General features: G+C 35.5%; 1 long non-coding RNA gene across 1 annotated transcript; it reads right to left on the bottom strand.

Moving 5' to 3' along the window:
* Positions 1-3,831: 3,831 nt before the first annotated feature.
* LOC148939758 (uncharacterized) lies at positions 3,832-26,543 on the bottom strand. Its single transcript, XR_016143483.1, has 2 exons — positions 26,363-26,543; positions 3,832-3,963 (listed from the first exon to the last, which is right to left on the bottom strand). It is a non-coding gene; the product is annotated as an uncharacterized LOC148939758 (long non-coding RNA).
* Between the last annotated feature and the right edge of the window lie 249 nt (positions 26,544-26,792).

Below are 26,792 nucleotides of genomic sequence, written 5' to 3'. Positions count from 1 at the left end.
GAAAGTCACGGAGACACACAACAGGGTTGCCACTCGGCCGGTTTTTTTGGTGCCACTTTGGGTGGCAAAATAGTGTCCATTCTGTATAAAAAGCGTAATTTTCCCAAAATTTGTCGGTCGCGACGCTTCGCGTCACTTGCGCCCATCTCAACAAGCTTTTTGTATTGAAAATATTTGTCAGTCCGCTTCGGATTACCCCTGGGTGATTTACCGCATCTTTAAATTCTCTAACATGAAATGCCGGATTTAATGCCATCTATCAACTATAAAAACGAAATTTTGATTTTACTTAGTCGGTGCTGATTTCCGGCTTTGTGCAGCACTTCCATTCTTGTCAACTTTCCAGCCCCCCTCCTAAAAACCCGCTAAAACACAAATGGTAATTACTGTATAAAATGGGAACTCGTCCAACAGAGTACTTTCTTCTCTTTTTTTCTGAGCAGTCTTTATTCTTATAGTGAAAAAGGAACAGGAAAAGAAAAGAGTAAAACCCTTCAGTTTTTTTTTCTTTTGAGACAACAGAAAAAAGAGACAGCAATACTCGTCTACATTTAAAGTTTTTCATGCAGTTTTTCCAAAAAATAGATTATCTGGATTATTACAGTGTATTCAGGCGCTTGAAACTTTTCTTTTCTCCGAAAATGTTGAAGAGAATGCCACGAACATAGATCGTAGCTATTGATGACCCTATGATAAACACAACTAATAGTGGTTCAGACTCTAACTCTTTCAAATAATTTATTTGGCAAAAACTAGTGAAAAAACAATAAGACAGCTATATCATCTAATCTATTTATCACAACCTGAATAGAATAAGTTTCACGAAAACTGTCACCACCCCCAGTAACTTTTTCTTTACGATGCGTCCGGGGACTAGGGCATAGGAACAGTCAACTAGCATTTTAAGCATCAATATGAAAGCACCTTTATAATAAAAAAACGAGCATTTAGTGTATTAGCGTGAAAGCACATTTACAATCAAATATTAGTGGGAATAAAATAACTAAAATGAGGAAGTGCGTCCAAATTCAATTTATGTAATCATGTAACATAAATTTAAGTAAAAAAAAGTGAAATAAGATTGTGATTTTGCTAATGACTGCATAGGATTAAAGATAATGGAAATTTTGGCATCAATTTTTTTTTTTAGAATGATGGTTATTATGAATATTAATTTGTCCATTGCCAAGAGTTCAAAGAAAAAATATGAAAAGTACGAACGGAAATGTTAGAGCGCCTTTTTGCTTCACTGGCCCAGTGGATGTTTTTGCGTTGCTGAGTCGTTGTGTAATGTCACCAGTGAGCTTTTCAGTCACTGGGCTTAAAGAGCTCCAGTCACGGAAATCGATGAAAAAATGGGCAAAGTTATGCAGTCACTGGTCCAGTGACTGGTTAACATAGTAACAGCTATTAACATAATGGCGCAAAAATACACTCTTAGCTTTTCTTGCTCTTTTCTTCTTTGACTTGTAGTCAACCCTCAACTAATAAAACATAAAAATTGAATTCGGACCCACTCAAGAATTGCAAACTGCTTGACTGACTTATCGTCTATGAGCCTACAAATTATTGCAACAACAGAAAATAGTTGAACTAAACAACTGAAGGCTTCTCCACCACATTGCAGTTAAATGTCTATCTCTGTTCTCTTCATTGCCAAGTATTTCGTACCGAAGATCACTGGATGATCTTCGCTTATCAGTGATAAGAATAAGAATATAAAAATTTCTCACACACAGATAGAGACAAACACGTTTATGTTTTTCACCACACAGAAAGATTCTTGCATCCAATAATTGCCGAGCGCAGAGTTAAGACAAGAATCTTAACTGACAGAAAAAGGATATCGATGCATATCTACATTGACAGTTTTCCTTCCGGTTTTTTGTCTGAAAAAAATCTTTTTTGTAAAATAGTGCTACTTAGCAAAAAAAGTGCCACTTTTGCTAAAAAGTGTCCTAATAGTGTCAGGTGTCCCGCAAAGTGCCATTTTAAAAAAAAAGTGTCAAAAGTGACACTAAAGTGTCACCGGTGGCAACCCTGACAACCAAGGTAACTGGGATGTATAAGTGATTTTCAGACCCACAGCGACACGAAAACGAATGGAGATCACCTTATCGCTACTTCCCCTATTTGTCCAAAAATAACACAGATATGGATTAGCGTGACTCCAGTTAACGGCGAAATATGACCGCGAAATATTGCAGATTTTGGCCCTTTTTCTTTTATCTATCTCCACCGTTGGAACATTAGGCAAAAATTGTCGCCATACCAAACATTCCATGAAAACTGTAAGTAAAACTTTGATTTAATACTTACACTTGGCGTTTGGTAAGTTAACTGTAAATTGAGTTTGAACACAATTTAAATCGCACCACTCACGTAGCCTTTGCATGAACCGGTTTTTTATTGTAAAAAAAAATAAAAATAGATAATATATTGTGCCGACATCGTTCTTTACTTAGGCAGCGCTATTGCGCTGCCTATGATTTTTGCCTTTTCTCGTTAATATTCGCATCTCGGATTATTTTGTATACAAGGGGGGAGGGGTAGGCGGTCTTTTATTAAGTCTGACGTGACAATTGTAATGAAAATATACTAAAACCGGTAAAACTTATAAGATAGTGACAAAAATGAACTTTTTAAAACAAAAAATATATATAAAACTGAATATTTTGGCTTCACGCCTGGAAGCCTTCATCAATGGAAAAAAAAAACTAGGCAAAAAAACATACAATGAATAACACAACAGACACAACACAAAAAATTGGAAAATTGTATAGTGTCTGTGTTTATACATATGCTTATGAAAGAGATGCATGAATATTTGATTGAAATATAAAAATTAATTAACAAAATTTTCCTTACACATGAGCATTTGTTTTTACCGAGTTACTCAATGTCTATGGAGTTACCCTTCCCCCATACCTAGGTGGTCTTAATGCCAAAGTTGGGTCAAACCGATACCTGGCTTTTGCCAATTTTTGTTGTATCTTCAATTTAATTACGGTGGCGAGGAAAATCGTATACTAGTCACGATTGAAACATCCAGTTGCATTAACAGTGACTAAAATTAACGGTGACAAAAAACGCCACTTTTTCTTACCAAAAAGAAATCTGTCGTTTTCCTAGAAGCCAGTCTGAATTTGGCAAAAAAAAAAAAAAAAAAAAAAAAGTAAAAATGGTAACTCGTTGTTCATCTTAACAATGCTAAATATCAATAAAAATGAAGCATTGGAAGTATACCTTTGTTTTGTGGATGTTACCTAACAGAGAGCGTAATGACATACTAGTTTAGGCTATCCGGTAACCAGATACAGACCTTAAAATAGCCCCAATAAATATTCTACCATTTGAATTCTATGTAAAAATACAGCAAACTTGGTCAAAAGAGTTTATAGATTGCAGAAGCATAATTATAAATAGGAAGTTTAGCACTTACAATAATCATCCTTAGAACTGCATCAGTGTTTTCAGAGTAGAAAATTTTCCAAACACCTGTCTTTATCGAGTTGTCTCTCTCTCTCTCTTTTTTTTAAAGGGTCGATATTAATAACATTTATTTTAAATACTGGCTTTACTAGGCATTTATCATGCTAAATCTTTTGGTATAAATTTAAAAAGAAGCTTCTTATACACACACAAACACACACACACATACATTATATATATATGTATATATGTATATATATATATATATATATATATATATATATATATATATATATATATATATATATATATATATATATATATATATATATATATATATATATATATATATATATATATATATATATATATTTGACCAAAAGAAATATCCAGACCAAACCATTAATAAAAAGATTTATTTTATACAAGTTGAACAAAAAGAGTTATAGAAAGGAAATACATTCATCACTGTCATGGTTCCAGAAGCTCCACGCTTAACAAGGCTCTGCCATTTCCAACAAAAACTGGAACCTATGGAAAAAAGTGACAAACTGATTATTCGGTAAAAAAAAAAAAAAAAAAAAATTTAAGACATCTCCCGCTCGCAACAAGAGAGGTTCTTATATCGACTGACGAGGCAACATTTGCATCCATAGATACTTTACCGAGGGGGGAGGGGGATAAAAAAAGAAAATCTGGATTCCAGATCTAGCTATTCTATAAGTGGTTGACAGCGCTGATTCGAGGGAAACCCAACAATTTTTTTCAGTCTGAATTACAATTATAAAACTTGAAAAAATAAAAGACAGCCGAGGTATATGAGAAAAATGAGACATCACATGGAATATTGGGTCTAGCCTTTTTCCCTCCCAGAGAAAAGTCCTCCCAAATCCCCCTGGATACTTTCTCTGTGGCTCCTCAATTTTGTACTCGGGGGAATTTACCAGGGGGGGGGGGGCTGGAACACCGGCTCCCGGAATATCATACCAATTTCAAGAACAGAAAAACAACAGAAAATTGTGAGGAAAACCAAGGGGTTAGGAACGTATCCAAGACCTCTTTCTGAAAAATGGGCTAGGATAAAAAAAAATCTAGATCCAGAATTCTTGATCCAGCTATTAAATACGCCTTATATAAAACAAATTCAAATAAAATTCTGGGATCTGTTATTCGAAATTTTTTTTATTCAATCCCCTTTTTACCGTTCGCGTGAGGGATTTTTTACTTTTTTTAAGTTCGTCTATTCTTCTTTTTGCACTGAGAGCAGCGGAGCGGAGGTATCAGCCAAAGCATTTGCATTTCACTTCTTTCACTGAATCACTTCGGTTTCCTGTGTTCTCTCATATAGTCATGCCCAGCCTTTCCCCACCAAGATTTTGTCAACCTCTGGCTGCTTCTAAGCCTCCTCCGTTTCCTCCTTTACCTCCAGACATAAAAAAAACTTTTCTCCCAAACATCACGAAAAAACTAACTAAACATCCCGATAATTGTTCTCTTTTTATTACTTGCATAGGCGTTGATTATATTTTGTATACGTTCGCTCGTTCTCCCCCCCCCTTTTTTTAATGACCCTGTTAATTGTTTTTATACTTGAGCTTTGCCTGTTGATGAATGACGAAAAATGATACATGCATTATACTAACGAAAAATGGATCTTGCGTTATACTAAGAATTAAACTACTACTACTACTACTAACAACTCACCGCAGCTCCAAGTCGCCTGAGGCCAACACAGCTACGCACGCTCATCCTCCATCCCAATCTATTCAAAGCCTCCCTTTTTACAACCGCCCATGAAGTTCCCATTTCCTTTAAATCTTTCTTTATGACGTCCTCCTACCCCAGATGAGGACGCCCTGCTTTCCTTTTAGCCCTAGACGGTTGGCCAAAAAGAACAATCTTCGGCAATTAATATATATATATATATATCTATATATTATATAATTATATATTTATCATTTTTAAAAATCCCCACCATCATTTTAATATATATATATATATATATATATATATATATATATATATATATATATATATATATATATATATATATATATATATATATATATATATATATATATATATATATATATATATATATATATATATATATATATATATATGAAACAAAGAAAAGAAAGGATATAAGGATTTAGGTTTTCTCCAGCGTGAAAGTGTTGTTTAATTTATTTATATGTTTATGAATGTAGATTAATAAACTTATGAACTAAATTAAAAAATAAATGAATAATAAAATAAAATAGGTGAGAAAAAGGGGAATTTTGTCAGCCAGTAGCAAACTATGAAAATGAAAACAAGCAAATATTTCGACAAGGGCCTCCGCCAAGTCGTTCTCAGTGCTAAGAAAAAAAAACAAGACAAAATTTAATCTTTTGAAGTGAACTCTACAAGAAGAGAAAAGACACACTGAATCAAACCAGCCAGAATATTTGAACGACAATTCACCGATTGGATGGGACAAATATTCTTTGCTTAGCAATATATTTTATTTACCTGCAACCTCGATTTTCATTAGGTATGCGGACAGGTTGTCTTAAATCAGACTTTATTTATTTACATATCTACATATATACATACAAATGACGCAATTGCATTAGAAGGTTTAGCGGCGAGGGAGAGGGTGGGGATAAGCTCTGCTCCTTTTTTTGAGTAATTTCTGTTCGTTCTAAGTCTGACTTTATTACTCTTTTCAATTTCTACTTGTTTTACGATTTACTTGTCAATTTATATCAGTGTCTGTTATCTTTATATTTTATATGATTATTTATTTTAATTTCTTTTCGTTTTGTAGGTCATTTTATTCGTTATTAGTAATTTCTGGTCGTTTTAAATTTGACTTATTTCAAAACTTTATTTATGTTCGTCTTAGGTTTTATTATTGCTCTATAGCCTACTTTTCTTTGAAAAATTTATTTTTTGGATTTATTTTTCAGATAAAAGGAGACACAAATCAGGTTTAAAAAAGGGTTTACTATTTTAGCAATTTTAGCATTTACTTATTTACTTATTTTTACTTATTTTATTTTACTTATATTACATATTTTTACTAAATGTCAAAAATGTCAAAAATTTCTGAAAGTGCGAGCCCATCCTACGGATTAAACATTTCTGCGCATTAACAAAATATTTTCTTACAGAATAGTCGCACGAATTCAGGAAATTGACCCCAATGGTGTACACCCAGGATATGTCGATTTGAATATATTTTCTGGAGAAGTATCCTGGTTTGGGGAGTAATAATTCTTCAAAATAGGGTCACACCCTCGAGCCCAGTTTCTCACATACTGATTGAGAATCTTTAGAGAAATTACAAGCGTTTTAGAAAAAAAACAAGAACAACAATAAACAGAATTAGAAGTGATTTTTCAAGGTTTGGGAAAAGTCTGACCTTATAGCAGTTCTATAACAGAAACACACTACGTAGCTTAGTACCATGATACTTTAAAGTGTATAGGATATAAGTTCATGTCAACTTGGGAGAAATATTTCTTCAAAATAAGGAACAGGAACAACCCTTACGGATTCAATGAAACCGATTAAGAAAAATAAACTTTTCTTATCTCAAGGTCTTTTTTTTTTACACCTGTTCCTTCTCAATAATTTTTCATCTCTAGAATAGCACCTAATGGAACTTCAAACAAAAGGTGAGAAAAATGAGGTTAGAAGAAGGCTTACCATATAGCGTGTCAACACTTTCTGAAAGGAAAAACGCATACAACTAATGAAGCATTTTAGTAAAAGGAAAATAAAAAGCTTTTATTAGAGAAAATTCCTGCAAATTCGAGATTGCTAGGGAAAAAGAAAGATAAATATTTTATATTTACAGTCACAAAGACAGTTCAATGACATACGTGGATCAGATAAGATACATGTGTACCAAGCAAGGTCTCTCAAACCATATGAGAGTTGTCAACACGTTTACTAAGATAAAAATATGGCTGCTTAAAGGACCTTATCTTATAAAACGATGTTGTCACTGACGAAGTCTTGTTATTAGAAGAACTAGTCACAAATATTGAATATTATTTAACACAACAATTAATAAACAAATTTTCATCGCGCTCCATACAGAGCTGTTCAAAGCGGGGGGGGGGAGGGAAACCAGGGTAGCCAAGCCAAAAACCGTGACTGAGGGGCTGTGGCGGGGAGATTGCCCACTTTGATCAAATTTTGACTTTGATTTGTTTTTTTTGCTTATTAATTTAAACAACTTTTTCCACAAAACAAGTTTTTCAAAGAAAAGTAGAGCTCCATTAAGCCAAGAATGAGCAAAAATAAGGTCAAACAATCTTCCCAGCGTAAAACTACCACAAAATACTATCAATAAATAAATGAAAACCAAAACGAACAGAAATTACAATAAATAGCCGAGTCAAACTCAAAACGAGCAAAAATTAACATGAGTAAGGCTGATAACCTCTTATTCCTTCTCATGATCAGAACACAATTTAGGCTTTACAAAAAAAAAAAAAAAAAAAAAAAAAAAAAAAAAAAAAACATAACAAACAAATGACCGTGGATTGTCAGTTAAATTGACATATACTGACATTTCTTCGTTAAGGTTTCGATTATTTTTCATTTATAAAAGTAAAAAAGGTGAATGGTGAAAACTAGTATTTCAAACTAGTCTTAAAAAGGGCACTAGAACTTCTGATTACGAATCCAATGAGCCCCCTCCGACGTTTATACGATCACCCTTTCTATATATACCTTATGTCCCCAGGGCATAACTTACTACTCTTGCCCCGAGGGCTGTGAGGGGGGGGCGTCCTCAAAGAAAATGGCTTCTCAGCCATGAGAAAGAAATGGTTGAACAAAATGGCTATCTCAAAATTTTTATTAAATGTGTTTGAGAAATTGTGGGTATGGGAGGGGGCGTAGTTGCCCTCCAATTACTTTCGACTATTAAAAAGGGAATTGGCCCTTTCAATTTTCAATCTACTGAGCCGTTTTCGAAGCTTCTACGATAACAAATGGCCATCTCAAAATTAAAATCAGATGCATTTCGGGAAAATACGAGGTGTGGTGGGGGTATCCATTCTCGGATCACTCTGAATCTTAAAAAGAGCACTAGAACTTCTGATTACCAATCCAATGTGCCCCTCCTAAGGTTCGAAACTCACCCTTTCTATATATACCTTATATGCCCCCAGGGCATGACTTGCAACCCTTGCCCTGATGGCTGTGGGGGTCGTCATTCTCAAAGACATAATTTTCCAGATCTTTCAATTACGTTGAAACAATTGGCATGGGAGGAATGATGGGCATGGGAGGGGAGTTAATTACCCTCCAATCACTTTCGAATATTAAAAAGATCACTGGCTCTTTCAATTTCCACTAGCGGTTTTCGAGGTTTCTTTGACAACAAATGGCCATCTCAAAATTTCTATCAGATGCATTTCCGGAAAATACGAGATGTGGTGGGGGGGGGGGGGTATCCACCCTCTGATCACTTTTAATATTAAAAGGGGAACTAGAACTTCTGATTAGCAATCCAATGAGCCCCACCCCAAAGTTTATACGATCGTCCTTTCTATATATACCTTATATGTCCCCAGGCCATAAATTACAGCCCTTACCCTGAGGGCTCTGGGGGGTTGCCATCCTCAAAGATACAATTTCCGGACCTTTCCAATACTTTGAACAATATAGATATCTAAAAATTTGGATTGGAGGGGTTTGGGGAAATGGTGGGCGTGGGAGGGGAGTTGATTGCCCTCCAATCACTTTCAACAATTAGAAAACACTAGCCCTTTCAATTTCCAATCAAATAAGCTCTTTTCGAAGTTTCGAAGACAACAAATGACCATATTAAATTTCTATCAAATGTATTTCTGGAAAATATGATGCGTGGGGGGGGGGGGGGTATCGACCCTCCGATCACTCTGAATCTTAAAAAGGGCACTGGAACTTTTGATTACCAATCCAATGATCCCCTCCGAAGTTTATACGATCAACCGTTCTATATATACCGTATATGTCCCCAGGGCATAGCTCACAACCCCTGCCCTGAGGGCTGTAGGGGGTTTTCAACCTCAAAGATACAATTTCCGGACCATTCAATTACGTTGAACAAGATTGATATCTAAAAATTTGGATTGGATGGGTTTGGGGAAATGGTGGGCGTGGGAGGGGGGCTGATTGCCCTCCAATCACTTTCAACAATTAAAAAAACACTAGTTCTTTCAATTTCCAACCAAATAAGCTCTTTACGAAGTTTCGAAGACAACAAATGACCATATTAAATTTCTATCAAATGTATTTCTGGAAAATATGATGCGTGGGGGGGGGTATCGACCCTCCGATCACTCTGAATCTTAAAAAGGGCACTGGAACTTTTGATTACCAATCCAATGATCCCCTCCGAAGTTTATACGATCAACCGTTCTATATATACCGTATATGTCCCCAGGGCATAGCTCACAACCCCTGCCCTGAGGGCTGTAGGGGGTTTTCAAACTCAAAGACATAATTTCCGTACCTTTCAACTACGTTGAACAAAATGACTATCGAGGTTTCAAGGTTCAAGGTTTAATTTTAAAATATCTGTACAAAATAGACATAAATACAGGGTAAACGCCGGAGACACAAGGTCGAATGACAAAAACCCGGTACATTAATCGGAATAAACCTGTTTAACAACAAAAAAATAAATAAGAGTTATTCCATGACTAACCAATAGACGGACACCTACCCCACAAACCCACCGACACCGGGCAAAGATCCACCGAAAAAACCAATAATAAAAAAAAAATACCAACGGGCGAATAAGGGTAACCGATGACCGGCATCTCACATGGCAAAACACCCAACAAAACAATAATATCAAATGTACCCAGATTTTCAATATATTATTAATTCTTAAAATTATTTATAAGGATAGAATGAAGTTGCTTTTTTATATTTGGAAGAGATTTGCTGCAATCAATAAATGGTAGATGAAGACACCATGAACCCGTGATTGAAAATAAGGGCGAGAACCGTGATCTGTCTGTGCTTAATTTTAGGTGCTGAATATTCCATTTATGTCGGGTTTCATAAGAATGGGCATGTTGCACAGGGAAAAAATTATTCGAACGAAAGTACGTAGGTAGTTCCGACCGGTCATATTTTACGTTAAATAAAAAAGAATTGAGGGTGAATATCTGTGAAACAGGCAAAATTTTAGTTAGAAGATATAGAGTTTCAGTTTTACTCTTATTAGGATACGAAGACGGTGATGGTAAATATTTCTTTAAAATTAGAAGAGCCCGGTTTTGAAGAATTTGTATCGGTTTCACATGACATCTGAATGTTGCCAAATATATCAGGGGACAATACGTAAGATGGGAATGAACCAACGCAAAATAAATTAGACGTAGGATTTCATATGGAAAAAAATGCTGAAACCTTCGCATTATACCAACCCCCTGAGCAACTTTAACCCGTAATCTATTACAGTGTTCTTTATATGACAGATTTTCATCAATATTAATACCCAGATACCGGAACGAAGTTACCCTTTGAATTTGAATTTTTTGTAGCATGATCAAATATAGTTGAAATTCCTTGAGCATTCTGCCCAATTCTACTATAAATGATAAATTTGGTTTTTGATGCATTTAGTGACAAACGATTAGCTTTTAGCCATACAAGAAGTTGTGAAAATACGATTTGCAGCTTCTGATTGAGATCCTCCTCCGAATATCCAGTTAGTGATGATCCGGTATCATCAGCGAAAAGAACATTCAGACCAAGGTTTTCTGTCGCTGATGGAAGGTCATTTATATATATTAAAAAAAGCAGTGGTCCCAGGATTGAGCCTTGCGGGACACCAATATTTGAAAACAGACATGGATCCGAAACTGTGTCGTTGATCATAGTCACTTGGGAGCGACGACTTAGGTAAGATGCGATAAAATCGTGCGCTGGTCCTTGTATCCCACCGTGTTTTAATTTATACAACAATATTTCATGGCTTAACGAATCGAAGGCCTTCTCAAGGTCCAAAAATATACTCGCCTGGATCCATTTTTTGTCCAGACACTTGTGAATAAATTGTACCATAGTTAATATAGCATCCTGCGTACTATTCTCTTTTCTAAATCCATATTGAGTTTTTGAAAAATAATCTTTTGAACGGAGAAAATTATACATTCGATTATAAAAACATCGCTCCATTACTTTAGAAAAACCCGAAAGAATAGAAATGGGTCTAGTCCGGTCACCACTTTTATATAGTGGTAACACTTTCGCTTTTTTAAAAGAATCCGGAAAAGTTCCAGATCTAAATGACAGATTTATTAAATGACGCATAACTTAATTAATACTAGGTAAAATGGCTTTAACAAGATTGGTCGACAACTCATCAATCCCCGGGGAATTTCAATTATTTAAAAGCTTAACAACCTTAGGAAGCTCTTCTTGTGTTACCGGAGTTAAAAAAATAGAATTCTCAGAAGGACTTCCTAGGTACTTAGGATAATTACATTGCCCATGGGACATATTATATTGGAGCTTATTAGCTATTGACTGCCCGATTGACACGAAATGAAAATTTATGTAATTTGCCATTTCTAGTTCCCTTTCAATTGTATTACCATGGGAATCCCGTATTTTTGATGGTGAAGAAGACGTCCGCGATCGATTTAAACATGAGTTGATTAGTTCCCAAATTTTCTTTGGGGACTTATTTACTTCATTAAAAGAATCGAAATAAAATTTCATTTTAGCATTGCGTATTATTTTTGAAAGTAGGTTTTTATAATTTTTGAAGGTTCTTCTATTTTCTTCACTTTCGAAAGATATTAAAGTTTTATAGAGATTTTTTTTATGTTTTATTGATGTCAAAAGGGCTGGCAATATCCATGGTTGGATGGGTTGATTATATTTCCGTTTTCTTTTTTTTACTCTTGGGTACGACTCATCAAGTGCAGCATGAAATCCCTCTAAAAAATAATCCGTCGCAGAGTTTATTTCATCAGAATCAAATACAGGAGACCAATCAGTTAAATTCAGTTTATCCTTTGAACATACTAGATTTTTTTATTAATAATCCGGGTTGCTGTTTCTGGTGATTTTATTTTATGAATCTGGTATCTCACATCAGAAATTAACAGAAAATTATCAGAGAAATTCGTCAGAACAACCTGTGAAGACGTGGCTGGTGTTGTTCAAAATATGTTGTCAATGAGAGTTGCACTATTCGATGCAACACGCGTTGGAATTGTGCAAGAAGGAATTAGGGACTTCGATGACATTAATGTAATAAATTCTGTTGTATGGGTATTTTCATTAAATTCTAGTAGATTGATATTAAAATCCCCCATAACCACAACATCCTTATCATCCAAAGATGCTAGTAAAGACTCCAGAGATTGCAAAAAAAGCGGTATTGGGGCCGACGGGGGCTTATACACAACACAATCTTGAATTTTTTTTAGTCCCAAGCCGACATTCAACCGCCAGTATTTCACACACTTTTTCAACATTATATTTTTCCAGTTCTGGCAGTCGCTCAAACTGCGCTCCATCATTCAAAAATAACCCAAGACCACCTTTTTCATGGACTAGTCGATTCTTATCAACGAATTTATATCCTGGGATTTTCACATTATAATGTGTCTTATCATTAATAAATGTTTCACAAATCCCCAAAATGTCAATTTGATTTGCTGGCAATAAATTTGTTAGTTCATCAATAGAACTCATGAGTCCTTGTACATTCACAAACCCCATTCGCAATGAATTATCTTCAAGTCTGTTTATTTCATCAGGAGAAACGTACGATGACGTTTTTATTTTAGAAAAAGTGTTGTTTTCTCTTTGACCGAATACATGAAAAGTTTCAGAAAGTAAAGATAGGTTAAGGGGTTTCCCCTCCAAAGCCACCAGTCTATCGGTCCCCCCCGCACCCGCAAACTTTAAAGTCAACTAAGTAATAATCGAAAGATCCACCCTGCGCCAGTAAGCCCGCGTGATAAGGAGCCCGTACCACTGCCGAGTCATGAAAACCAACCATGCTTATCATCCTTCGAGAAGACCCAAGTTGAGAAGGTATAAGTAGAACAGAAATAACTGGGTAAGAAATAATCAAAATAAACTTGAACCGAGCTAGCCTAAATAACACATCAACATAAAAAATGAACATATCTCAAACACAAAAACGAAACAATTATCAATCTAGAGCGGGATTGATCTAACATCATACACTAGTCGCCTTTAATATTTCTTATGCTTTTGCCCACTGCGAATCAGAATCCAATTTATACTCTAGCCAGAGTTTAGCCCCTTTTTGTTTCACTCGTCTGAGTTGCGCGGATCCATTCTCACGCATTTCCTTACTCTGAGACAGTAACTCGTTTCTAATAGAGTTTAATTTGGGTGGCAAGTCCGTGCAAATCCGGAGCCCAATTCCTTTCATCTTTGATATTGAACTAAAGATTGATAGAATATCTTTTTCTGCTGACACTTTTACAAAAACTGGAGAGGTGATCGCCTTACGGCTAGGCACATTTGACTTCTGAGGCACTCGGTAGCACTGTGATAATAGGATTTTATCCGTGATTTCCATTTTAGATGTCAGTAACGTAGACACATTCGTGAGAACTGACTGTTGGTTTTTCTCTTTCGGTAATCCGAAGATGATTAAGTTGAGTTTTCGGTCTTTTACTTCGATTTCCAGCAGTTTCGTTTCGATTGTATCAAACTTTGACTTTTGCTCCTCAAGCTGGCTTTCTAGACAAGCAATCTTCGCATCACGAGACTTCGATTCATTTTTCAAAGTCTGAACCTCATCCGAAATCGAGGACAGTGTAACAGCAAACTCTTTTTGTTGGTTAATTATTAGATCTAGTTTCTTTCCCAGTGCCTTCATTCCATCATCAAAAGTTTTCTGGCTGACTGACGACATATTTCTTTAGCTATAAAATCCGCTCTCAGGTGAGATTTATGTTCTCATTTAGAATTTCATTAAATACAGACTTACTGGCAAGTATCCAAGCAGTATCCAAATGACAGAGTCTAAGACCGGTATAACTAGTCAATTAAGTTCACTCGTTGAATAATAGATCGATATGTCTCTAATTAAAAAATTCTGACGTCACAGCTATAACAATTCACTAATACACAGTAGTGGTCAAACTTGTTAGTTACGCAAGCTAAGCTGTTGAGATTTTAAGCATGTGTTTTATCCGACTGAATTGAAACTTATTTAGCTGTTAACTCTATGAACTCTAATTCAATACTGATTAGTTGCCCTCCAGTTACTTTCGACTATGAAAAAGAGCACTAGCCCTTTCAATTTCCAATCAAATGAGCCTTTTTCAAAGTTCCTACGATAACAAATGGTCGCCTCAAAATTTCTATCAGATGCATTTCAAGAAAATATGAGGTGTCGGGGGAGGGGGAGTACCCGCCCTCTGATCACTCTGACTGTTAAAAAGGGCACTAGTACTTCTGATTACCAATCCAATGAGCCCCCTCAGAAGTTTATACGATCACTCTTTATATATATATATATATAAATATATATATATATATATATATATATATATATATATATATATATATATATATATATATATATATATATATATATATATATATAAGGCTCTGAGGGGGGGGGGGTGATTGTTCTCAAAGACATAATTTCCGGACTTTTCAACTACGTTGAACAGAAAGGCTATCTCAAAATTTTGACTGGGCGTGTTTGGGGAAACGGTGGGCGCGGGAGGGGAGCTATTAAAAAGGGCACAATCCCTTCCCATTACCAATTAAATGAACTCTTTTCGAAGTTTCTACGACAACTCCTTCGACATGAAATGCCCTAGTCTAAAAGAAAAAAAAAATCATTATGCCTAAATCGCTCTTTACTTATGCAGCGATATTGCGCTGCCTATGATATTTTAGTTGGAAGGCAGGTGAGGGGATTGTAATAAATTTTCCTCCGGGCACCAGCAGCCCTAGAGCGGCTCTGGATCGATATTTAGCTTGAAGAATCTTCTGAGCCGGAGTGACTCCCTATCACATTTATAAGCAAATCTTATTTCGCACCAAAATATTATCGGTGTTACGACTAAAGGTCATAAATGAAGCGACTCAGGTAATAGTTAAAACCGTTTGCTAAGCCATTTTCAATGGAACTTTAGCAGGATATTGTAGATCAGGAGGGTCGAAGGGTGGTTTACCATATATTCCTCCACTGATCCGCCCTTTGAATGCAACTCAGCAGATTTCGGTAATTATTCCTGAAGTTTGAACCCTCATCGTTAATATTTCCCCACTGATCCGCCCTTTGAATGCAACTCAGCAGATTTCGGTAATTATTCCTGAAGTTTGAACCCTCATCGTTTATATTTCCCCACTTATCCGCCCTTTGAATGCAACTCAGCAGATTTCGGTAATTATTCCAGAAGGCCCTCATCGTTTATATTTCCCCACTGATCCACCCTTTGAATACAACTCGGCAGATTTCGGTAATTATTCCTGAAGTTTAAACCCTCATCGTTTATATTTCCCCACTGATCCGCCCTTTGAATAAAACTCAGCAGATTTCGGTAATTATTCCTGAAGTTTTGAACCCTCATCGTTTACATTTCCCTACTGATCCGCCCTTTGAATGCAACTCAGCAGATTTCGGTAATTATTCCCGAAGTGTGAACCCTCCTCGTCACATCATGATACCCACTTCCTTATACTCAGAAATGAATATGGACAACTCCTTCTTCTTTCTTCGGGAGACCGAAATCAACCATTAATACAAAACCTTGCAATCGCCGTCTTTGGGAATGAATTTTAATATCCTAATTCTAATATGGGCCCAGGAAAGAAAAAGTATTTTGATATCCTTGATGCGTCAAACTAAAAGATGAACATATCAAATGATGTCAAACGTCCGTAATGGAGCTCTGTTCGAAGTGTAGAACACTGTAGATTCCGAAAATAGTACCAGACATGAAAGGAGATTGGAGCTTAGTTTCGGTAACCCTTTTTCATCTTTTTTCTTTCAGATGTGAATATAACCTAGTCTATCTGATTGAATATAACTCATTTTCTGTGAATGTACCTGTAATGATGCAGCTATGGGGGGGGGGGGATTACCACATTTCTAAAATATAACAAATTTGATAGGAAAGTGATTTTTGGCTAAGTTTTGTTTTAAAAATATTGAACCTACAAGAGCAGAATCTGAAATATACAGCGGTGGGATAACTAAAGTTTGAGCAAGATTGACGCCCCCGGACAGTTGGTCCTCAACACTTCCTCCGAAGGTATTCTACGGATAAGTTTAACGATTATTTATCTACTAAAATATGCTGCATCTTTTAATAAGGTGCTATGAAATTTTGAAAAAACTTCCTCTTATACCACTTAAACCACCATAAAACAACAGATTTTCAGAAGGTCAGTATATTTAAAACATTCTTCTACTTTCTCATTAACTCGACATGTCTGAATTTCTTTGTCTTTCGAAGAATGTTCTGTCTTTTCTAAAAAGGTACAAATTTTCTACATTGGGGCCTTTGTCTTAATCCAATTTCTCCCAAGCCCTTACCTCCCTAAGATTTTCATAGTATGGTAAGACCAAAATCTACAATCGAATTTATTTTTGTGTGTGTATGTGTCTTAATATACTGATTTTATTATCCTCCTTCGTGGTAACTTAATTATTTTTGAATACCTTGCTAGGGCTTCAAAAAAATTGATCTTGATTTTCAAACTCAAACAAATTCTATTTTTTTATTGCTTAAAAACTTGCATAATAATATTTATTTTATGTACGATCTATGTTAATATAGATATATAACTATCCTAGAAATACGTACATATTTACTCCAATGTAGAAAAAAACATAATGAACCGGTTACATATATTAGTAGCATATTTTAGTAGATAAATACTCGTTAAACTTGTCCTTAGAATACCTTCGGAGGAACTGTTGAGGACCAACTGTCCGGGGGCGTCAATCTTGCTCAAACTTTAGTTATCCCACCGCTGTATATTTCAGATTCTGCTCTTGTAGGTTCAATATTTTTAAAACAAAACTTAGCCAAAAATCACTTTCCTATCAAATTTGTTATATTTTAGAAATGTGATGATGCCCCCCCATAGCTGCATCATTACAGGTACATTCATAGCTGAAAGAAAAAAGGTGAAAAGGGCTTACCGAAACTACGCTCCAATCTCCTTTCAGGTCTGGGACTATTTTCGGAATCTACAGTGTTCCAAGTTTTCACTTCGAACAGAACTCCATTACGGACGTTTGACATCATTTGATATGTTTATCTTTTAGTTTTTCCCTCTAGTTTCACGTATCAAGGATATCAAAATACTTTTTCTTTCCTGGGCTCATATTAGAATTAGGATATTAAAATTCATGCCCAAAGACGGCGATTTTTTAAAGTTTTCCTTGGTGGTCGATTCAAATTATTAAGTTCTTAGTTACCCTATTTCAATTTCATGATCAATCCGATCTTTCATCCCTTATTTCTATGACTATCTACCTTAGTTCTGCCCTAGGAATGATTTATGGACGAATGGATGATAGACTTATCTATCAACAAGTGAAACGACATCATTTTTATACAATCCTAAAAAAAGTTTATTCCAAGTTGTTGCCTCTCACCCGGACTCTCTGTCTTGGCTTTTTCTACAATTAAACCATGGCTTGATGACCGCAACACCTTGATTTTAATTAAAAATCAACAGACATTGATCATGAAAGACCGGCAACACGGCAGTGTTGCCATGTTGACTCGTAAAATGAATAAACAAAACTAATTAGTTAATTCTGACAACGTTTTTTGTTCGTAAAATTTCAAACACTAACAACCTGTTGATTCCCAAAGAAAATGACACCTTCAAGAGAAAGCTACACAATCTTGAAGGTGTATGGTGCAAACGTATCGTGCCATACGGTTTTAGCTTGCTTTTTACTGAATTTTCATCCATGTTTATTTTTCTTTAAGTTGGCTTTCGCTACTACCAAAAACTGTATTACGATATACCGATGTATCGCGATATATGAGTATAAGATACAACTGGTGCATTACGATATATTCTTTTTCATTAAGAATTGAATTCCCGATTTTCCCTAGTATTTTAAGACTTATGCAGAATGGCCAAGGTCTAGGGTGTTTTTACACAGATGAAAAAGTTTGGAAGAATAGGAAGGTAAGTTTGCAAACCCATATTAGAATATTGGAAGCTACAGTGTTGACAATAGCCAAGTATGATTCTGAAACGTGGGCGTTCCGAAAAACAGAGGAGGATTTGCAATTTGTTTTCCAGAGAAATTGCCTACGGACTGTTTTGGGAACCTGATTGGCTTACCTTATGACAAACAGTAAGCTGTAAGAAAAATGGTTCTATCCCTGCTTTCTAAGATTATAATGAGAGAAAGGGTGAGATGGTTATGGCACCTTCTGCGGATGAAGGATGACAGATTTCGTAACATTATCCTTGTCGGCCAACCGTCTAGGGCCAAATGGAAAGTAGGTCGTCCCTGAATGGGTCGGGAGGATTTTGTAAGGAGACATTTAAGGGTAATAGGAACTTTCTGGGAGGGTGTAAAGAGGGAGGCTTTGAATAGATTGGGATGAAGGAGAAGCGTTTGTAGTTGCGCTGGATTCAGGTGGCTTGGTATTGCAGTGAGTTGTTAGTAGTAGTAGTATGTGCTTATGTAAATTTCTACTCAACCAATTCTAACAATCAGATTTCACTTTCACTACCCTCTGTACTTTAATAGCTTAATTATAAACATCTAAATTAAATGTTTTTACTCCCTATTGTGTAATTCTATCTCAATGGTTCTATCTTATGGTTTATTAATTAATTATGATTTTTTTTATTCATTTTTATGCTACAATCCAGCGGTTTCAAAGTTTAAACGTAAAACGGCAAATTTAACGTTAATCTCAACTGTTCAATCGATGAAATTAAGCTTTAGCCATCATTCAATCGATGCAATTAAGCCTTAGCCATCTATCGAATTAAATTTTGAAATTTCTGTTGCATTTTTTTAGATAAAAAAATAAGTAAAAAATAGACAAAAAGTATGTGAAAATAGGAAATTTTCAACATTTTTTTAAGCAAGTTTAGATCATTCTCTAAGAAACAGTCTAGGTTATAAGGAAATACTGGCTCGGTGAATGAATATATCTAAAACTATGAAAATAAATATATCCGCATCATGTTCTTTCAGTGGAAATTATATGTCTGGGCTTGTCGCAAAACTTCATGTTTCAAAGGAATACAAATCATAAAACTGCATAGTTTTTTTTTCTAATTTTCGCCTTTAGATGGAAAAAATGATGATATGAGACGAGAAAAAATATAAGAAAAATGCAGTACCTTCTCGACATGCTTATTGGGTTTCAAAATCATTATCTGTGATTTTAAACGAAAAAGTATCAGCTAGTTCATCAAAAATGTCATCATTCTACAAATTACTTCTCAGTTCTCTTCTAAAAAAAGCATCAATTTATGAAAAATTTATGAGGCGGGGCGGGAGGTATAAGTATCAAAAATCAGGCGGGGCAATTTTGTCGGTTTTTCAATTTTGTAAAGAAAACACTCAAAGAGGCATTTTCAACGAAAATACCCGAAATGGGTATTTCCACAAGTACGGGCAAATGCAACCCTGTCACCTTACCCTTCAATCTACGCCTATACCCTTCTCAAATGTAAATGATTTGAGGTGTTTGGTTGAAAACAAAAGCAAAACTTTTACGAATGTCTCTGACATACCTTTGTAAAGGTTAAGGCCCCAACGACCAAAAACTCATTTTCTACTCCAATCCCCTTGCACACAGTTCACCTGACGAATAAAGTCGGAAAATTCAATATTTTATTTGATCTAATATTATTGGATCCAGGAAAATACGGAGGGGGAATTGTGGCCTATTTCCGGATGTTTCAGACATATCTTTGCAAAGGTTCCAGTGTTCACTGCAAAGTGGAAAAAAAAAACCGGCATTATTTGATTAATAGCAGTGGATCCCTGGATGTACACGTGAGGAGAGGGATCAGGGCCTTTCCTCCATCCTCCACAAAAAAATGGCAAGGTTTACTGTATATATATTTTTTTCTATTATTGGGCCACCGGAAAAAAATTTCTACGTATGTGTCGGATTGCATCTACGAAAACTTTTCATATAATCAACCTTAATATGCCAGTTTCTAAATCTTCAAGTGAAATTAAATGTGAACGTTATCTGACTTCAATCATTGCGCCCTTTCTTGCAACATAACCCAAGTTATTGCATACTTTAGCATTTATGCTCAGCATGTTACAAACTCCGCATTTTCGGCTCTCTTCCGAGTTAACATGGCGTTCCCCCCGGAAGCATCATTAGACCCCACTTTATCTATTAATGATTAACAACCTGGGCGTTGACTTTTCGACTGGATGGAAATTTTTTTATTACTGTAATGTCGAGGAGACATGTAATATAAAGGCAACCGAACGGTCAGATTGAACATCCCAATGGATATTAAGAACTTTCGGAGGTGTTTTCACAAAATATTTGTTCCACCTGCCTCTCTGAAATAGCAACAAGTCCTTCATGTCATTCATTTTCTTCACCGTGTAGAATTGCCAGTTCAGTCTCCGTAGTTAAGAAAGACAAATAATAAATACTGGAAGCAAGTTAGTGTTTAAAGTTCATTCAAAACTGTTCTCTGTTGACTCTTCTGTTTTCTTCAGGCTAATTTGCACTTTTCCTCGTATATTTTGTATTTTATTTCTGTATGTGTAATAAAAATTCATTTTTTCTTCTTATCTAACTCTATCAGTGTTGCATTTTTACATTTATGATGAGTAATGAAGTTACACTTATATCAAAGTAAACATATTCAGAATTGAAATTCTTGAGCCACGTTTGAGTTAGCACAACCAAGACGACAAACAGTCGACATCACAACAACTTTTTGCTCTTTAGCGTTTAATTTGTAACATTTTATGTCAATTTCGAATGGCATATCGAATATTTTTTTTTCGGAGGGGGGGGAGGGGTAATTTCAAACATAATACTTTAACACTCTATAATACTGAATCAGCTTTTATTTAGTTATTTAGTTGATTTTATTTCTCCTTAGGCCTTTCATGCCTCCGGTCACCACATGGATACCGTTCGTCACCTTTTTTTCCGGCTTTGCAAAATTACAACCTCGGTTTCTTTTCTACTTGATAGGACATGCTTGACTCTGTAATCTTTGAACTTATTGGCCCTCAAACCTTTACCTAAGCAGTCGAGCTACCGTTACAGACAAAACGCTACACGACACAAAAAACGTTTCAGACAAAACATCAAATGTTGAAAAAGAAGACAAAAAAAAAAGGTGCATGTTTTGACCTCTATGACACCGATGCACCAAGTACGTTCAGAGTGAACTGCACATCCAGGTGCAGCATTCTCTCAACTAAGCAGCACTTGGAAGCCTAGCATGTACTCCCTGAAGTTGAAGCTGCGCCTGTTCAATAGCAGCGTGATCTCCATATTGACACACGGATGCGAATCTTGTAGCCTATCTAGAGCTGTAGAGAAAAGGTTAATTGGATTCGAGAATAATTTCTTGCGAAGAATACATACAATTAGTTGGGGTGACAGGAAACCTATCACCTAGATCAGGTTTCTCCCCAAGCAACCTCAAATAAGCGACAAAGTCCTACTTAAGGTGAGGATACTGGAGTAAAATGACTCGAATGAGACAAGGACGACGTCCCTATTTTGATGCTGGAACCATTTTCCAGAAGAGTGGTAGACAATGGATTACTATTGGTCGTTCCAATGAAGATGAGACAAGACTACTCCCATCGTCCCTCAATAAAATGCGTTCTCTAGATAAGGATCGTCCACCGTGGAGGTCAAACATTGCTGCCCTATACGCCACAAGTCGCCGGAGGAAACAACTAAGTAAGTAAGGTTGATTACGGTTTTATTTTGTGGATAAGAATGCGTTCTTTAAAATGAGAAATTACTAGTCTAATTCTGAACTTGAGTTTAACCCTAAGCAAGAAAGCTGATGATCGGTTACCAAATCATCAAATCAAGCATGTGCCTACAGAAACATAGGTGCCTACACAAACAGAAGTGCCTACAGAAACATAGGTGCCTTCACAAACAGAAGTGCCTACACAAACATAGGTGCCTTCACAATGTTATCTATCTTTTCTTTATTCTTTTGTACTGCAAACATAAGTGCCTACACAAACATAGGTGCCTTCACAATGTTATCTATCTTTTCTTTATTCTTTTGTACTGCAAACATAAGTGCCGCCACAATTTCAGTGTCGTAACCTGACAAATTAGCAGAGGAAACGAGGGCACAAGTAATTCTTGTGATCGGGAATAAATCCACTTTCTTTCTGTTCCTCTTTTACTATATACATTCATATGATATACTAAAATAGTAAATATAGTAATATAGTATTGAGTGATTTGAACAGTGATTCATAATTGTTTGTCGGTTGTGTCTTACATTATAAGATATTTATATCTTAAATAAAACAAATACAACAAATGTGACAACCAGCACCAGAACTGGAATTCATCATAATGAAGGAGTAGCCCCAGAGTTGATAAGGAGTTATTTGCTCCAAGAACACACTAAGATAATACTCAAGTACACCAATACTGCTTGGCACTCCACATGAGGAATTATCAAACAGGATGGGCATTCCAAAAAGGATCCAAGAATCATCTTTAATCAAGAATATCCCTTCTTCACTTAGTGAACTCACTCCCCTTAGGGAAAGGAGAACTAGCACTCACATTTCATTCATTTCATTCTTACCAACACTCTACCTCCTCTCTCACAACGTTACTTTTCCCTAATCTTTTTTATCCAATTATACCTTGTCTCCCTGATTATACACTCATAAAATCTCCGTTTTAACTCAATAAAACTTTCCACAGAAAGATAAGGGGAAAAGTCTATCCTCTCAAGATTTGAAAGTGTTTCTTTATCTCTCGCTTCTTAAAACGTTTTTCATCAGTTACTTTCACGTTAGGTCAATAATTTAAAGGTAGATTTTAATTTGTTCTCATACATTAGATATTTGTACGTTATTTAACATAATATATAGTTTTACTTAATTCAAATAGTTTCTTCTTATATTGAGTTTTTCTCTTGAAAACTACGTTGTACTAGATTTTAAGGTTGTTGAAGGCTGACGCGTAAGAATTAAAATCTGTCACAACTAGAAATTGTCTTTTACAATAAATAATATATTATTATATATATATATATATATATATATATATATATATATATATATATATATATATATATTAAAATTGAAAAGCCCTAGCTTTTCAGAGTGTTTTTTTCGTTTAGTATTTATGATTTTCAAAAGCGGATCTCAGCTTTGCATACATAACTTAATACCAAAGGTTGTTTTCAGAAGTTGGAAAAACAAGAAGGGGAGGGGGAGAAAATAGGAGGGGAAAGAAAAAGAAGGGGAGGGGTAAACACTTGAAAATTATAAGAATTAATATTATATATGGCAAAACAACTTTTCTTTTAAAAACAGTAGTAATTGACTTTATTTAAGCAATGTTTAAACAAACATAACTCTCACAACTAGCAACTGTTTTTTTTTTTTTTTTTTAATAAAACCATATATTATTGTATATTAAAATTAAAAAGCCATAGTTTTTCGATTTTTTTCGTTTAGTATTTATGATTTTCAAAAGTGGATCTTAGCTTTGCATACATAACTTAATACCAAAAGCTGTTTTCAAGCGTCGGGGGGAAAGAGAAGAGGATGGGATAAACACTTGAATATTAGAAGAATTAGCATTACAAATGGCAAACAACTTTTCTTTTAAAAACAATAGTGTTTGACTTTATTCAAGCAATGCTTAAGAGAGCTACTTATTTTTCCCAAACTTTGCTTACAAAGTTTGGCAACACTTCAAGACGAACGCAAATTCCATTTAAAAAGTTTAAACTAGTTTAAAGGAGCTAGTTATAGCATACCAAACGTCTTTAAGTTTATCCAGTTCAATATTTCGTTAGCTTCGGAAAAGCACTAGAAGAAAAGTGTTCTTTCTCTGTTGGTCCAGGATTCCGGCTGTTTTTGCTATTATATACTATCATTTTATTACTACACCTTTTTGTAAAAAAAAAAAAAAAAAAAAAAAAAAAAAAAAAAAAACCGGAAAACGACTACCCAGTTAGTAAGACAAGTTATTGAACTAGTTCTGACCTGTAGGATATATTTGCTATTCAAATTATTATTAGTATTTACTTTCACCCACTCTATACAACAGTATCATGGAGTAACAGAAACAAAAGAGGATGCGGAGAAATACAGACGCAGGCTGCATTAAGTTGTATGCCCAATCTGTGCAACTTTCTGTGCAGGTGCTTGAGATCCTTCTGTGCAGAGTTCCCAGTTTTATTGTTAGGTCAAAAACTACAAATTTTCTAATAAGAATCCGCTTCAATTACGTGGATCTTTTTAATTCTTTTTTCTTAAGAATGAGAGACAATTCCGGAAGCAGAAAGAATAGAATGAAAACAAAAAGTTGAGTAGAGCTTGGCCAACAAACAATCGTCTTTCTGCCAAAAAAAAGACGAGGCTGATGAGGTAGCATTCTGGGGGAGATGATTTTTATGATAAGGGGAAATGTTCTTATGACGAGGCAGGAACTATGATCCTCAAAAAGAAAAAATAAATCATTAAAAAAACCTCTGACATATTTTGAGATTTTACTGAGCAGTCGCCTTATCCTTAAACCGGAAACTAGTTTACAGTTTAAACCGGAAACTGGTTTAACCGGTATGAAAACCGGAAGCGTTTGGAAGAGAAGAGGAAAACGATTGAATCCTCCCCATCGTGCCACAATTTTATGCTTTCAGATTTCAAAAAAAAGGAAAAATAATTAAATTCAATTTGGCAGTTGTTGTTATTAGAAATACCAAGAGTTCAATCGGAAGAACTCAAAAAATATTATTGCACAATAATTATGGGTCCTGATTATGGTTTTAGAGAATAGAACATCTTTATTCTCTAAATTAATTCAAGCTAACAAGAGCATCCAATATACACAAAAAAAGAAACCTAACCTAAAGTGCAAATCCACAAAAAAAATTGAGACATGGCAAGCTAACTAGAAAGTAACATATTTGGAAATATACTACTACTGCTACTACTAACAACTTACCGCAGCACGAAGCAACCCGAGGCCAACACAGCTACGCATGCTCCACCTCCATCCAAATCTATTCAAAGCCTCACTCTTTCCACCCTCCCAAGAAGTTCCCATTCCCCAATAATCTTTTCTTACGACGTCTCTCACCCCAACCGTCAACGACCGTCTTTGGCAGTCCAACGTTTATTTTGGAATATACTGTTGGATTGAGGAGACTTAGGGAGAATAGTGGTACTAAGTCGCAAAAATCTAGCGGGGAGGGGGACTCAGGGATTTTTTTTTCAATTAAGATACAACAAAATTATTTATGAAACTCTACGGGGCAGGGAGTTTTTTTATGATAAAGATACTAAAAAAAGGTAATTTTCAAAATAGAGATTAGGGAGGGGGGGGGGCTGAGTTTCAAGTGTTTTTTCATAAACAGCAGATTTAGATATTAGATTTAGGAGACAAAATTTACAAGCCCAAAATATGTCTAACCATTTTGTACTCGGTCTACTCATCACCCTGAAACTTTTTAAGCAACTGAAATCGCATCTGTTCAAGTTCTTCTTCTGATAGTTCCCCATTCTTCCATGCTGTTCTTTTTCCCGTTCCAACTATCTGGGCTGCGATCTTCCGCACGCCTTGTTGATGAAGATTTCCTTCTATCACGGGAACGGGATTGCAAAATACAAAATTTTGTAAAAATGCAAAATACAATATGCAAAATACAAATAAAAAAGGTTGCAAAATACAAAATTTTGCAAACCAAAAATATGTCTAACCTTTTTGTACTCGGTCTACTCATCACCCTGAAGCTCTTTAAGCAACTGAAATCGCTTCTGTTCAAGTTCATCTTCTGATAGTTCCCCTTCTTCCATGCTGTTCTTTTTCCCGTTCCGACTATCTGGGCTGCTATCTTCCGCAAGCCTTGTTGATGAAGATTTCCTTCTATCACGGGAACGGGACTGCACAATACAAAATTTTGCAAACCAAAAATATCTCTAACCTTTTTGTACTCGGTCTACTCATCACCCTGAAGCTCTTTAAGCAACTGAAATCCCATCTGTTCAAGTTCATCTTCTGATAGTTCCCCTTCTTCCATGCTGTTCTTTTTCCCGTTCCGACTATCTGGGCTGCTATCTTCCGCACGCCTTGTTGATGAAGATTTCCTTCTATCACGGGAACGGGATTGCACAATACAAAATTTTGCAA

This window comes from Artemia sp. Qi Xiang Cuo, chromosome 20, assembly GCF_049724085.1.
Source record: "Artemia sp. Qi Xiang Cuo chromosome 20, ASM4972408v1, whole genome shotgun sequence".
In the NCBI taxonomy this organism is placed as follows: domain Eukaryota; kingdom Metazoa; phylum Arthropoda; class Branchiopoda; order Anostraca; family Artemiidae; genus Artemia; species Artemia sp. Qi Xiang Cuo.
The sequence above is the reverse complement of the archived record's forward strand: the minus strand, read 5'-3'. Positions and strand labels throughout refer to the sequence as shown.